Source organism: Panthera leo, chromosome D2 (assembly GCF_018350215.1).
Source record: "Panthera leo isolate Ple1 chromosome D2, P.leo_Ple1_pat1.1, whole genome shotgun sequence".
NCBI classification, from domain to species: domain Eukaryota; kingdom Metazoa; phylum Chordata; class Mammalia; order Carnivora; family Felidae; genus Panthera; species Panthera leo.
In genome coordinates this window covers 38,797,267-38,810,317 of record NC_056689.1, presented here as the reverse complement: position 1 = coordinate 38,810,317, position 13,051 = coordinate 38,797,267, and the positions used below count along the sequence as shown (strand labels likewise).

The window sequence follows — 13,051 nt, the reverse complement described above, 5'->3', positions numbered from 1 at the left end:
CATGGCTTGCGCTAGTCATTTGCCTTCTCTCTGTGCCTCGGTTTCCAGGGCTGTAGAAGGGGCCTGTGGGGAGGGGGGGGGGGCAGGGTACAGAAGACAGTGTCCGATGGACGCTGCTCCTCTAACAGACTGGCAGCAGTCGCATCTAGAGCAACGGTTCCCAATGTGTGTCCCCGGCCTAGTAGCAGCAGCACCGGGAACTTGTTAGAGATGCAGATTCCCAGGCCCGCCCCAGACCTATTGGTTCTGCACCCCCAGGGCTGGGACCAGCAGCCTGTGTTCTGACGAACTCCCCAGGGGGTTCTGACGCACGCTCAAGCCTGAGGAACAACCTGTGCTCTAGACTTATGAGCCTGGGCATCTGGAGTCAGGGAAACGGAAGGCAGCTGTGTGACCCTGGAAAGGAGCCTTCGTTCCCCGGTAAAGGAAATGGGTCGATGATCCGACCACTCTGCTGATTGAGTGAGACAGTTAGCACTGGTCAGCCTGGTTCCCACACCACCCTGAGGGCAGGTCCCTCGTCTGTCTGGCTCATGCCACCATGTCAGCGCCTCAAAGGATCTGGCCCAGAGCCCTAGCAGAGGGGCCCGTGCACAGGTTGCAGGGCACAGGTACACCGCATTCCCTCACAGGTGTAAAGGCTTCCAGGGGGTAAGCCCCCCCCACCCCGGATTGGGCTGGGAGACGAGGTATTCCGGATGGCAAGACGGGTGTGTACAGAGTTGAACGTGAGAAGGAGTACCAGTAGCTAGGCCCCCTCTCCTGACATGGGTACACACTCTCTTTCCTCCCTTCTCAGGGCACCGGAAGGGTTGTCTTGTGGGGCTGCCCACAGACAAGCGCAAGGACACTTGCACCCCCAAAAAATCAGAGCTGGAGGCTCTCTGGGAGGCACGTGGCACTGTCGGAGTCAGCCAAGTCTGGGTTTGGATCTCCTACTTCCTGGCTGTGCAACCTTAGACAAATCTCCCAACCTCTCTGTGCCTTCCCCGTCTGTAGGGGTTATACCGGGGATAGAACGGCTGGCGGAGGTTACGCTGCACATAAGCAGGAACTGGGAGGCTTGTATAGCTGAGGAACCTGGGACCCGGGGAGGGGAACGGGGCACCTGGGGACACAAAGCAGAATTCGTGCAGAGCCACACTGCGCTGAGCACCCTTGCCGTTGGGGACAGTGGGGAAGGGACGGTTTTGAAGATTTTTTCAGTCCCTGGGTGGAAAAAGCAAGGTCAGCTGTGGCCTGGGCTGTGGGGTGAGAGATGAAAGGCTTGCTGCCTCCTTGTAAACGTTTGGAAAAGTCACATAAGAGCAGCTCTTCCTCTGCTAGGTCCCCACCCCGAAGAGGAAGACCACAGGTAGGTTTGTGCTGTGGTCTGATGCCTGGCAGCGACCAGGAGAGGCACACGTATGCGTGCCTGCACACAAACACTCACGTGTCCACAGGCACACCCACCCTTCCGCCCGTAGCCCATTCTCTGATTTCCAACACCGTCTGACGCAGTGGAACCCCAGTAAAAGCTGGTAGATACCTGGGCTGGCCCCCAGGAGCCTCTTATCTTTTGCTCTGCCCAATCACAGCTGCCACAGGTGACCTTGAAACCATGGTCTTCTGGACCTCGCTTGGCAGTGAGGGAATTGGACAACAGCCAGCAAGACCGGGGTTCAAGGCCTGCCTCTTACTTGCTTGGCGACCTTGGACAGGTGACTAAACCCCTCTGGGCCTCTGTTTCCTCATCTGGAAACGGGGTCACAACAAAGCTTACCTGCAAGTCAGGTGCATGGCCAGCGCTGGCATAGTCCTTTCCTGTCTGTGGCTGTTGTGGTCTCCTGAGCAACTCAAGCCCCAGCACTCACCTGCTCTGAGCTCTCAGAGGTGGACAGCTTGCTTCTCTTTCTACCCCTCTATGGTCAGATGAGGAGATCGAGGCCCAGAGAGAGGAGGGGCTGATGTGAGGACAGAGCTGAGGCTGGAGGTCCGGCCTGCAGCCTCCCTCCAGGCAACCGAGGGATCCCCAGCCCTGGCCCCTGCCAGAGTGACCCCAAACTGCTGACTTTAGCGTTTTACTGGCCAGGGTAGATCAGGTTTCTTTTCTGGCTCTCAGCCACCCTCCACACGTTTCCCCATCGCTATTTTGAGCTGAGTTCCCCTGTCCCCTCCTCCCAGGGCCGTGGCCCTTACACCGAAGCCTCATCCCAGGTTAAGATTGCCACTTCGTATCCTACCGCCTTCCTGTCCCCAGCAGCTCCCCTAGGATTAGTACAGAGCCTTCCTCCAGCAAGGTAGGGCTGGGCTGGTCACATGTGGCCTGGCCTTGCCAGGGACGGCCTCAGATGTAGAGCTGGGGACCAGCCAGCCTATGGGAATGGCGCTGCCGGCCTGAGGCAGCCCTCCAGAGTGGTCAGTGCAGCCCAGGAGGGGCATCCTGGGAGAGGAGGATCCACACCAGGCCCAGCCCCAGCATTGCCACCTCTGGTGTGTGACCTCAGTCCCGGCCTGCATGCTTCACCCATCACGGGCACTGCTCATACCAGTGTCCCCTCAGCGGTCCATGTGCTCTAAGACCCACCCAGGGTGCTCAGAGGGAAGCAGGAGATACGGAGTGCTCTGCTTGACCATGGCACACTTCTAAAATTTTTTTAAACCATGTTTTGAAGGCAGGGGAGGGGCAGAGAGAGGGACACACAGAATCCGAAACAGGCTCCAGGCTCCAGGCTCCAAGCTGTCAGCACAGAGCCTGACGCGGGTCTCAAACCCATGAACTTTGAGATCATGACCTGAGCCAAAGTCAGACACTTAACCGAGTGAGCCACGCAGGCGCCCCCCCACGGCACCCTTCTAGACTGATGGGAAATAAGAAGGCAGAAACGGTTAAGTTCAGGATGAAATCTGTGGCATGTTGGAGGCAGGGTCAGGGCAGGACATGACCCACGGCCAAGCCAGTGGTGCAGACCGCAGGGTCCCCCTGGGAGTTTGGGGAGCTGGGGCCTTCTTTGGGGAGGGTTGTCAGTTAGTGCAGGAGCCTGGGACTCAGAAGATGAAGTAAGCACCTCAAGGAGGGCAGTTAACTCTGTCTAGGAGTGAGGAGGCAGGAGCCTTTGAGCTTGGCCTTGAAGGATACCTGGGCATTCACGAGGTAGAGAACATTTGGGGCATAGGAAACAGTAGGAGCAAACGCATGGGCCTGGGGGGTGGGAAGCAAGAAGGACACAGCATTTGCAAAAAATGATTTTGTAGTTGTTGAGTGTAAGTTTTGTAGGCGGGCATAGCTGCCTGCAAGTAACCGAGGTTAGAAGGTCATCTGGGTGGGGGGGCACCTGGGTGGCTCAGTCGGTTAAGCCTCCCGACTTCCGCTTAGGTCATGATCTCCTGTTTCATGAGTTCGAGCCTTGTATTGGGCTCGCTGCTGTCAGCACAGAGCTTGATTTGGATCCTCTGTCTCCCTCTTTCTCTCTGCCTCTGCCCCACTCACGATCATTCTCGCTCTCACTCTCCAAAATAAAAAAGTAAACCTTTAAAAAAAAGAAGAAGAAGAAGAAGAAGAAGAAGAAGGTCATCTGGGCCTGATGGGGAAGGAGCCTTTGGTGTTTTGCCTCAGTCCTGCAGGTTGATGGGCAGGGAGTGGGGGTGTCCCAGCCTGCTGTGGCCATTAAACCACAGGGAGACTGCCTGGCTGAACCCCGGTTGTGGCTGGAGCGGGAGAGGCGGCAGTCAGAAGAAAGGGCTTGCAGAGCAAATGGGCCACCCAAACAGGGACGTGCAGGGACCTGGAGCAAATGGTTGTCCGACTCAGTAGCATCCAGCTATGGGCAAACCGCAGGGCGGTTGCGGGTCTTACAATCATCTCCTACAGTGGCCGCGGGATGGGCAGTGGTTCTCTCTGCAGCCGCGGGAGGGGAGGAAAACCCAGATCTTTTGCAATCGCTATGATTCGGATGTTTTTCACCCCTTTGGACCGGCCCCTCTTCCCCTCCCCGCCCCTAAGCTCTGATCCATGTGGTTTGCTGGTGGAGGAAAGCCAGAAGCAGGAAACAGATAACTCAGGGAGTGGTTGTTCATGTGATTAAAAAGTCTTGGCTTTCCAAAAAGTTTAGCCCAAAAGCACTTCACATTGCCTGGCCTCGGGGTGGGGTTTGGAGAGAGGGGTTTCTGCCGCCTCGTTGCCAGGGCTCCTCAGGGCACAGGCACCGGGCTGGAGACATGGGGGTGGGGTGCGGGGCCCGGAGGGGCTTGGTCTCCGGGTGTCCGTTTCCGCTGTAGTTTGTTTCCCGCCTCCTCTCTCACCTCGTCCTGTCACTCTGTGGCCCTCCTCTCCCAGACTCTGCTCCCCACCCTCCCTGTCCCTCTTCCTGATGTCACTCCACCTCTCTTCCCTGCCTCTCTCTGCCTCCCCCTTGTTTTCTCCTCTCTCTCTCTCTCTCTCTCTCTCTCTCTCTCTCTCTCTCTCTCGGCCCTTCCCTCCTCTCCACACCCCCACTCCATGCCCCCTCCCCAGGGTTTTCCTGAGACCTTTTCCTGGCACTGTGAAAGCTTCCATTGTTCCCCGGCACTTTGACAAACCCTAGTGTTGTGGAATCAGGATGGCATTTTTGCGGTGGCTTTGGGCTGGGAACGGGGTGGGAGGGGTGACAGGAGGCTGGGCTTTCTGGGCGCATGCTGTGCTGCGGCAGGAACCCAGAAAAGGGGAGGGGGCCCCGGGGGAGGTGACGAGGACGCCTGTGCTCAGACAAGGGGGCCCTTGAGGCTCCAGAGGAAACCCAGGGTGGCCTCTTGCCTCGTCCCCCCTCCCTCCCGGCAGCCCACAGGCCGTGTGGCCCAGCCCACCTGTCCCTCTGATCCCTGCTTCCTCTGGGGCCTCCGCAGAGCCTGCAGCTGCCTGGACCAGTCCTGCTTGCCTCTGTGGGCCGTGTGTGTGTGGACATGTGCGTGTGGGGGGCTTCAGAGGGTCCCTAAAGCAGTGTCCCAGAGCACAGGAGAAGGAAACGCGTGGGTGTCAACACTGGACAGACTTGAGCTCAGAACCTGGCCCCATTGCTTACTCATTATGTGACTTCAGACAAGTCGCTGCCCCTCTCCCAAGCCTCAGTTTCCTTATCTGTCATTAGGGTTACGAGTGATGATTTTGGAGGGCTGTTGCATCGATTAGAGATAATCTCCAGTGCCGAGCACTGGCTCCGTGCCTGTCACCTGGAGGGTGAAATGTGGTCTCTGCCTGAGGACATGGGTCCACGACTGTTTCTGCAGGTGTTGAGTCCCACTTGGGCCGGAGCATGTGGCTGCCGGTGTCCATAACCAGTGTGGGCCACAGTTGGAGAAAGGGTTGCAGGGCTGGCCCCGTTGGCAGGCCCCACTGTGAGAACTTTCCTCATCTGTCTTCCTGGAATGTTCCACCGAGCCTGGCGCAGAGTAGGTGCTCAGGAAATGTTAGTTGAATGACTGAGTAATTGAGCTGATGGCCAGGGGCTGGGGGTCAGAGGTGGGGTCATTCTGGGAACAGGCTTGTTCTCTAACTTTCTCACAGCCATTTCATGGAGCGGCTGTGCAGGAGGAAAGTGTTGCTTTGGAGCTAGCAGATTGGGTTCAAATCTGGACTCCATGGCTGTGAGGTGCTGCACAGGTTGCTTGACCTCTCTGGGCCTCGCTTTGCAATTCCATCAAATGGAGAGGCTGCCATTGGGAAGCAGCTGGCACATAGTAAGTGCTCACTAAATGGCATTGTCTCAGCTTCTCCAGAACAGCCCCCTCATTTGCAGGCGAAGAGACTGGAGATGAGCATGGGAGGACCAGGGCCCAAACCCGGGCGTCTGGCCACAGCCCCTGTTCATTTCCCATTGTCCCAGTCTCGAGACAGACAGCAGGGAGGGCAAAAGGGTAGGCCTGAGAAAGGCTGGGGGACTCAACAGAGGGGGATCCAGGAGAGGGGCAGTGCCCCCCTCCGGGGGGGGGGCGGCCTAGCATCCAGAAAGAGCCCCCAGAACCCTCTTGAACTATCTAGGAAGGGCCAGCAAAACTGCACAAGGGGTCCTGGGACTATGCACCAGGCACCCCTGCCCCTTCAGCCTCTGTGGGGAAGGGCATCTCACACTCCTCAGACCCGGGGCTCTTCTTCTCCCAACTCTGGGCCAGGAGTACCCAGGCACCCGGCTGCAAGAAAGCATGCAGACAGGGTGGGACAGGGAGCCGGTTAGGAGCCCATCTGTTCCTTATTTCCTCCCCCTGCTCCTCCTGGCTCCGGCCCTCGCCTCTCAGCTGGATGCACCGTGGGCCGGCCTAGAGCTCCATAGCAGAGAGGGGAGTGTGAGTGGGCCTGCCAGGCACACGTTGACTTATGGACCTCGGAGAGGACCCTGGCTAGAGGTCAGTGCCACCCTCACTCTGGAGATGGAGAATCTGAGGCCCAGAGAGGGGAAGGGACACCCCCAGGGCCACCCAGCATGCCAGGACCCATGACAGTAGCAGCCGTTTCCTGTTTCTTCCCATCCTGGCTGGGCGGGTTCCTTATCTGTGTGTAATCCTGGCATGTTGCAGGGCAATTGAGAGAGTGGGCTTGAGTCAGATGGCTTGGGTTCAGATCCAGACTCCACCACTGGCTGGCAGTATGCCCTTGGGCAAGTTACTTTGACCTCTTCGTGCCTCAGTGTTCTTGTCTGAACCTGGGACTGATCATACTTAGCTCATAAGGTAGGGGTTGTAGGAATACAAAGGCCCTGGCCAGAGTGTGGCTGTTACTCTGTCCCAGAGCTTGGCTGGGCGTAGGCTGCTCTCCCAGGCAGGCAGAGGTGGTGCGGCCAGGGCTGGGGTGAGGCCTGCAGCTGGGACCACAGCCAGAGCCCTATATCCAGGGAGCAGAGCCCGTGCATCCTTGGGAACAGAACCCGGCATGGAGTCCTGACATGCAGGGGACATAGCCTCAGCAGGCCCACCCTGCTGCCCCCTCCTGGGCCCAGGGTCCCTGGGACTCTCTGCCACAAGCTACCAAAGGCGACAGTGTCCTCTCCCTGCAAAAGGGACTCCATCTAAAAGGGGCAAGAGGACAGCAAGCTTCACCCTCAAGGCTTACTCACTCTGGGTGGGACTCCAGGAAACAGGGGCAGGGAAATCGACTGGCAGACTGACCAGCCAAGCTCTATGTCATGTGACAGGTGCGGATACTTCCCAGCTGTCCTCAAAATTGAGGGAGTGGATGGAATCTAGGAGGTGGGAAGTCTGCTGGGTGGCTGGGGGCAGGGCCGCCCTATGGACATGAGTACGGGCCAACAGAACCAGCAGCAGGCCGGCCAGGGTCCAGCAAGCCCCAGTGGCCACACCTGCAGGGGCAAAGGGGGGACAAGTATGGGTAGAGTTGCCATCTCTGATGGGTTGCCACCACCTTGGGAAAGCATAGGGCGCCCCCTCGTGGGCAGGAGGGGCTCGCAGGCCAGGGAGCGGCAGGATGAACCGCCAAAGTCACACCTACTCATTAAAGACAATTCCTTAATTAGAATAGAGGATCCTGTCTCCCGGAGGCAACCTCTGAAGGCTTCTGTCTTCTGCCGGCCCTTTTCGTGCACACTTTTCCTTTTTATGGGTTTACTCTGGGAGCAGCCCATGTCCTGTCACCTTGTCCTGTTTTCTTTATTGGCATTTCCCCAAACCCTTCAAAAAAACTCCTCATGAGCATCTCAACGGCTTTGCTGTCATTCATCCGATGGGTGTAACATCATTGAGGGCACCAGGGCATTGGTGTTGAATGTTTAGCTCATTGTAGCTGTTCACGTCATAAACAATGCTGAACATTCTTGAACACCCTGTTGGTCCGTATCTCTGATGGTTTCCTTAGGACGGCTGCCCGGAAATAGATTTGCTGGGGGAACGGTCATTTCTAAAAGCTGCGGGAAGGCTGTTCACCAAACTGTGTGCTGTAGGGATCTAGCAGGAAATATACCTGTTTGGTCCCACTCCCGGTGGTGTCTGGGAGTGCCCTGTCTCCACCCCTGCTAGTTGGCCCTCTCCAGCAACAAGACTTACAAGCGCCCTCCCAGTAACCTGGTCCAACTGTCTGACCGAGACAGAAGTCCCCTTGGCAGCCTCCCTGAGAGTGGTTTACACAACCTCTGCTTGCATACCACCAGTGACAGGCAGCTCACCATCTTACCATCAACCATAAGAAATCTCCTGAGCTGTTGGGAAAAAAAAACAGGGAGCCGTGCCCAGATAGTGTCAGCATCATCTGTGTCTCTTCCCAAGCAGGAGGCTTGCCCACAACCTGCCCAGCTTTGCTCTCAGCTTCTGCTTGGCCCAGGTTTTCCTTTCTACCCCCACAGCAGCCCCCACTGCCCACTTCCCAGGCTGCCCTCTGCAAGGATTCCAGCCACGGTCTGGAGGCCGGAGGATCCAACCCCTCCTCCCGGCTCAGTCCCTGGCTTGCTGTATGTCCTTGAGCCAGTCATCTTGCCTCTCCGGCCCCCAGAGGGCCTGTCTGTGCTACCAGGGTGGTGTCGAGCACCAGTGAGCTGTGCCCGGGGCTGATGCGATTCCCCAGAGCCGTACGTGGCAGGGGCCCGGGTCAGGAGAGCAGGTCAGGCCTGGCATCCTTCCCAGCCCGGGCGGGTGGCGGCCCCTGCAGAGCCGTCGGCAGTCAGCGTCTGTTTCATGTTGAAGTTTATGAGAAGAGGCTGGCCTTTCTGGGAGGAGGCAGGGGGAAAGTGTGGGGGGTAGAGAAGTCTTTGTTCCATCAAAAATTCCTCCTCCCTTTGGCCCTGCCCTCCTCTGTAAGCATAAACAGTGTTGGAGTAAGTCCTTCCAGGAAGCGGCTCCTTGCTGCTGAGCTGAGAGCTGCCCTCTGGCCTGTCTTCCCCGGCTTCCACTGCCTCTTTACCCCTGCCCTGCAGGCCATTTCTCCCCCTGTGACCCGCAGGAGGGCAGAGCCGCCAGGCTGGGCTGAGCAGAGGGGCTGAGGACGTTTCTTCTGAGTACAGGCCTCAGCTTTGTGGTAGAGACACATTTGGGGGTGACAGACAGAAAAGGGAAGCCAAACGTAGCCTCGTGGAAAAGCCCGCTGGGCCTAGTCCTGCTTCTCAGACAATGGAAGCTGTTTGGCGAGTCCGGCCCCTTCCCTGTGCCTTAGTTTCGCCATCTGTTAAATGGGTTGATGATATTCCTTGCCCCACAGGGTTATGGGAAGAGTCGAGCGGGAGCCTGATAGGCTGTGGAGCCCTGAGCGCAAAGCCCCGCACACAGGTGGCACCTTGTAAGCGTCTCCCCTCTTTGCTCTTCCCTTTGTTCTCCGCCAGCAGCACCACAGAGCTTCCGCGGCCTTCCCCTGTCTTTCTTGGTTCTTCCCTGAAAATTCCAGAAGGTGAAAATACCTAATGCAGTCCCTGTTTTGCCTGCCACCTCCTCCATCTTTGGGGATAGTGGGCCCACCCTTTACCCAGGTGCCCTCCCATCTTTGGGAGCTTTCCTCCTATGATTTACACCCCCCGGGTCTCAGCCCCAGCCTCTGCATCGCCCCGGAGGCAGCTGCTACCCCTCCCTGCACCAGCCCCAGGAGAAAAATCATCCTGAAATTGCTAATGGTCAGTGAGCACTTGTAATGTCCAGCTGTCAGCTAACACCTTCATATGCATGAATGCCTCCCATCCTTCCAGCAGCCTGGGGAGTGGGCCCTCACCACGATCCTGGTTTCCAGATGAGGAGACCAAGGCACGGAAAGGTTGAGTAACTCACTCGGGGTCCCCCAGATAGTCCCAGCAGAGGCAGAATGTGATCACCGGCACCTGGCCGTGGCATCCATGGTGTGAGCCATGTCCCATGCAGCGGGGTGCCAGTGCCTGGCCTGATGGCAGGGTGGGAATGGGGTGCTGAGGACATCTGGTCCTGCAGGAGGCGGTAGCCCCTGTCCCTGGGCCCTGCCCAGCAGTTCACGCTCCCTGATGGATGGCTCCAGAACGGCTGGTTTTCTAATTACACGGTGTGGTGGTGCTTTCCGACCCTCCCCTCGCTCCTTCCTCTCTTCTGCCTGCTTCTCTCTCTGGTGCACATTCTGTATCATCTTTTTCGTGTGGGTTTCCTTCTGAAGCAGAGACTCTTTGTCGGCTCTGCCCCATTCCTCACCTTTCACTCTGCTGAGTGACCCCAGGATGCCTTGCCCTCTCCCTCTGATACCCTGCCCCCTGCCCTTTGCCCCAGCTGCAGGGCCTGTCAGTTTCTGAGTCCAGAAGCCTGTAGGGCCAGATCCCAGAGTGGGCCTGACTGGTGATGGCCCCCACATTTCCCCCTTCAATCCAGGAGTCTCACATGCTACCATGTGCCTCACCATCCTAAAAGGCACCTTTTAAGTGTAGGTGCCTTTATGAGTGGAGACACCAGGGAAAGAGTGCATCTAGCATTTATTTCAGGATTACTGGGAAGGGAGGCCATAGAAGCTAGAGTTGCTTCGAAGCTGCGGGTACCAGGCACCAGGTAGGAAGGGTGGCACCAGAAGGGGTCAGAGGGACCACCGCACACCCACGGACCTCAGACCAACAGAGCTCAAAGCATAAGTTGACCCCTCTACCGCAATTTGACTGGAGCCTGGATGCCGACTGCATGCTGAGTGCTCCCCTCGGCATAACCAGCCTCCCTCACAGACCTGCCAGTGCTGAGAGCCAGCCCTGCCTTGGAGCTCAGACTGAACGTCCTCCCCAGGATGTAATGGCCGCCAGGAAGGCCAATAAAGATCTAAAGACATTAGGCAGCAGGCCCAAGAGATCAGGGCAGTATTGTTGTCACTTTCTAAATTTAGATTTACACACTCAGTAATATGTCCCTTTTTAGTGATTTGCCTGAAATTCTAGTAGGCTGTCACCAAGTGGTGGTATTGGCTCTTGGGGATAAGAGACACGGTTCCTGAAGGAAGAAATTATTGCTTTACATGCTGCTATTATTCTATATTAGTAAATAATAATAACTAATATTGCTGTTTTATGTATCAGGCACTAAGTGTTCTACATGTATTATCTCGTTTGATCTTCAGAATAGTCAGATGGTGGTTCCTGTCATTATCTTTGCGAGTAACTTGCGTAAGATCACAAAGCTGGGATTTCAGTCCAGAGTCTGTGCTCTTAACCTTTATGCGCTACTTTGTGAATGGGCAATTTCCCGGACAAACATGACTATAGAGACGGATCACCCTGTAGCCCAGAGCTTCTTAAACTTAATGGCACTTGGATCCCCTGGGGCTCTTGTTAGAATGCAGATTCCCATTCACTTGATCTAAGGTGGAGCCTGAGACCATGCATTTATAACAAGCTCTCAGGTAATGCTGCGGATGCCAGTCTAGGACCCACACTTTGAATATCCACAGTGGAGAACGTGTGTTTAAGCCTGTGTCAGACCCAAAGCCTACAAGTGCCAAGTACGTGACGTAAATGCAAGGAGCAGCTGGTTGGAACAGAGGCGACACGGAAGATGTGCAGTCATTGTGATGGGGCCACTCCTCAGCCTCAGTGAATAGTCACCTGAGAGATTTCTGGACCAATGTGGTCCTATTTCTAGGTGGAATCTCCCGTTTTCTTTTTCTTTTTTAATTTTTTTAAATGCTTATTATTTTTGAGAGAGAGAGAGAGAGAGAACACAAGCAGGGGAGGGGCAGAGAGAGAGGGAGACACAGAATCGGAAGCAGGCTCCAGGCTCTGAGCTGTCAGCACAGAGCCCGACGCGGGGCTTGAACTCACAGACCGAGAGATCATGACCTGAGCTGAAGTCAGCCGCTTAATCAACTGAGCCACCCAGGCGCCCCCGAAATGTCCCATTTTCAAATACTGAGGTGACTAATCCAAGTTTATAAAACACCTTGCAGCTTGTACGTGAATGTTCATCGCAGTGTAATTCATAATAGCCCCAAATTGGAAACAACCCAAATGTCTATCATCTGATGAATAAGTAATAAAATACAGCGTGTCCACACAATGGGATAGTATCTGGCAACAAGTTGGAATAAAGGTCTGAGACGTGCTCCTACATGGATGATCCTTAAAAGCATTACACTGAATGAAAGAAGCCAGACACAAGAGGATGATTATTGTGTGATTCCTCGTATATGAACCATCTAGAACAGGGAAATCTCTAGAGACAGAAAGGAGATTGGTGGTTGCCCAGGGCTGGGTAGGGTGAGAAGGGTATAATGGATATAGGGTTTCTTTTTTTTTTTTTGGGGGGGGGGACAACCAAATGTTCTAAAATTAGATTGCAGTGAGGGTTAATATAAAACTCTGTGAGTATACTAAAACCCACTGAATTGTACACCTCGTACAGGTGAAATGTGGGGTCTGTGAATCATATCTTGTTAAAGCTGCTTAAACCAAAACCAAAAACACCACGCAGGAGAGAATTAGTCTCTTTAATAGATAAAGTGCAGTTACAAGCCAACAAGAAAAATAACAAACCCCAGCAGAAAAAAAAAAGATCACGAAGGACACAGATCAACCCACGTGACACATTAACCAAGGAAGCACAGTGGTTCTTAAATGCACGGGGAATTCTCTCTTGCAATAAAAGACAAGTCAAAGCCACTCTGAGAAGACTTTCTACCTCTTAGACTGGCAACAGTGACAGCGATTCTGGCGAGAAAATGGGACATTAAGTTGGTACCCCTGCAGGGTGGTGGGGGCGGGGGGCGGGGGCAATGCGTCATTATCCTTCAGAATTGAAAGCGGGCATCCCCATTGACACCGCGGTTTAATCTCTGGGGATTTATCCCCCACACGTCCCCTCACGCGTGCAAAATGTGATACGTACACACACACACGCACGCACACACAATTACACATTGTCGCACTGCGATAGCTGAAGAGTGGGAGAACCCAGGTGCTCTGTCGTGGTGCTTGGCGAGCGCCTCAGAGCTCGCATAGACGCCGCGCTGTACAGCTGTTAAACAGAACACGGCAGGGCTGTTTGTACTGATGCAGGGAAGAGGTGTGTTATTGCGTATCTCACAATAATAATATGCCCGAGATAGCTTACTAAGAAAGGGAAGATGCAGAACGGAAGGTATAAGGTGTCCCTCGAGTGAGGGATGGGGACGTGAGTGCGT

The 13,051-nt window shown here is 55.4% G+C and overlaps 1 protein-coding gene across 1 annotated transcript in view; it reads left to right on the top strand.

Annotated features, from left to right (window-relative positions):
* ZCCHC24 (zinc finger CCHC-type containing 24) overlaps positions 1–13,051 on the top strand; it is a 63,191-nt gene that overhangs the window by 37,343 nt on the left and 12,797 nt on the right. The gene's annotated exons all lie outside the window — the stretch shown is intronic.